The sequence below is a fragment of the Pundamilia nyererei genome, unplaced genomic scaffold, assembly GCF_000239375.1.
Source record: "Pundamilia nyererei isolate P.nyererei 1_Seehausen unplaced genomic scaffold, PunNye1.0 scaffold00898, whole genome shotgun sequence".
Taxonomy (NCBI): domain Eukaryota; kingdom Metazoa; phylum Chordata; class Actinopteri; order Cichliformes; family Cichlidae; genus Pundamilia; species Pundamilia nyererei.
The window spans coordinates 1-2,813 of record NW_005188299.1 but is presented as its reverse complement, the minus strand read 5'-3'; positions in this window follow the sequence as shown (position 1 = coordinate 2,813).

The following is a 2,813-nucleotide window of genomic DNA, read 5'->3' as shown; positions in this document are numbered from 1 at the left end:
ACACACACACACTATAAAAGAATCTTGGCTAGACTTCAACATGGAGACAGACCTCCTGCACAGTACTGCCTTTACCCTTCACCAGAGTTTTAAGTATGTGTGTATATGTGCTTCTGTGTCTCTGTGTATATGTCATTTTTGGGCCTAGAGCCTGAGGCCTGTATAATAAGTGTCACTCTATCTGTCAATGCTATTCGCCAAATTTGAAGCAGCTCATTTTGTTCACTGTGGACTCTACACTTCTGCAGATATAATCAATTATTTTTTAAATCAAGTAATTCATTGCATTACTTTTAACATAACTAACAACTAGGGTTATAAATTATTTTTTCCATAATGACCCAGCCACCTTAAGAGTTTGAGTTGGTTGATAAGTGCTTTTTTAAAAACAGTACATCAAAACTACAATGCCTGGCTCTATTTGCCTCATAAACTTTAAATACCTACTCACCTAAGAGGCACCCTATTCAGACACCTGACCCACCACAGCTAGGTCTTTTTGATGCTGAGGAGCAGTGGTTCTGTTATGAGCTTTTTTTAAGCCTTAATCCAGAAACCGTTCAGGAGAATCTTATTATCAACGCTTTGAAAATAGCTACTCGCCGCTTGTGGCCATAAATGAGGAAAAAATATCAACCACTAAATTGACAATGCACCAATCTATTAAAAGGTAGATCTGCATCTATTATAATGAAGCTAATTACACACCCAGTGACCAGACTCAGAAAGCAGTGGATAGATTTTAAATGTTTATTTACTGTGCGCTGGCTGAAAGTTAGTGGGCTGATACAGGGGATATTCCACAGCTCCAAAGAATGATGCACAGGAGCTCTGCCAAAAGACACAGAGAGTTAGCAAATATCCAGCGGTGATAAGGTGCAAACAGAGGCGGGGGGAATTTACTGAGTTGGTCTTTCTTAAATAGCTGGCTTACAAAGGCATGGAGAGAGTGCTTGTGCAGCTTTTGACTGAACACAAATCTATGAATGATCCAGAGTAAGAGTGGGCAGGTCAGGGAACAGGTGAGTGCTTACTTTGAGAGCGTGCAAAGTTTGGATTCAGTCAAACATTTACAGTCTTGACTGAATGACTGGAAGCAGGAAAATATGAAGCAGGTGTAGGAAGGATGACACCCACAGAAGATCCCACTCAGGGGTGGGGCCAGTGCATTGTTAAAGAGACACAGTTAAAGATACACAGAAAACCAGTCTTCAAGGGCCACCAGCCACACCACAACAGCAGCAAACACCAGCAACTAGTTTAATATAATGGGACTGTTGACCACTCAAGGCACATTTTTGAAGTCATTATACAATATTAAATGATACACGATATATCGACTTGCTTCCTAAATCATTTGGTGTCCATCATTGACAATAAGCAGAGAAGTCTTTGTCCTGCTAGGTTTTTGTGGCAGTAGTCTTACCATGGACCTACAGACTATTAAAAAGTTTGCAGATGAATGATTTTGTAGGTTTTGCATGCAGCTGTGATAGCACTGAGGCTCTGCCAAGCTCAACACACACAAGGAATAATAATTGCATCTTCATAAGTACCAACAGAATGCTGAGGTGTACAATTGTAAATGGCTTCATTAAATGCAACGCATGCATGAATTCACTCTAGAATGCCCGGAACAATGATACTCTGTTTTGTTCAGATGTGGGTGATGTAGGATTGAAGACATATATTGCATCAACATAATTGATGGCATAAATGACATATTAATGTAATATGTCATTTAGAAAAAAATAAGAAAAAAGTGTGATGATGAATGAGCCAGTTTAAAAGGTAGCTGGTTAGTTTGACAGGCCACCAGGGTCAATGACCTGCAGTCCAACAGTATATAATGTTTATGTGACCTTCAGTTTCAGTTCCTCATCAAAATGTGTTGTAGCATTAATAAGTTATGGCAGATATTTTTCCTTTGTTTTCTTTCAATCTAAGGGCAAAATGGTTAATAAGAGATAAGATAAACCTTTATTAACTCCTGGAAAGTGGGAAATTTTTTGGTCAAGGCAGAAAGTACAAGTTAAGAGCATTAAAAATGAATAGCCCTGAAAATGCAACATTAAAAAATTAGATCCCTGCCTCTGCTAAATTATTTATATCCCCACTGGGGATAGAAACATACCATAGAAACATTCCCACTTTGTGTTGACCACATACCTGATTGCTGAAGTTAGGTTATTCAAAACCCAACTTGTAAAATACATTCAAACCTGTGCTATCTCACTGTTATTGAATGCAGTGAAATTACCATAAATGCATCTTACTTTTTTGGTGTCATTTTGATTTTCCCACGAACAACTGCAAAATACTGCATTACTGCAGAAACCCATGCTTAAATTATAGTAAATATTGTCAAATCTTGAGACTAAATTAGTTATCAAAAGCTTGCAAAACAACTTTTTCCCATCAAATCATAATTGAGTTTAACCGTGATAGCACCACAACAACCATGAAAGAATGAATATGCTAATGTTTTATTTTTGGAGTAAGAGTTTCAGCTGTGACTCTGTCCATAATTTCGTCGTACACGTACAATAACAATAAAGGGCTGTTCTTCCGTTCTTCAGTACTATTCTACACATATAACTTATTTGTATTATATAGCATTCTACAAAAGAACTAAAAACCAAACAAAAACAAAAACAAACTGTTGATGCACTTTCTGTCACCTGGGCCCTATTTCAGGAAGCCGGTTTAGAAAACTCAGAGTGAAAAACGATACTCAGGGTTGAGTAACCCCGAACTGTCCAACTCGGAATATTCGGTTTCAGAAAGGCTGATAACAATTAGTTCAGTCAACG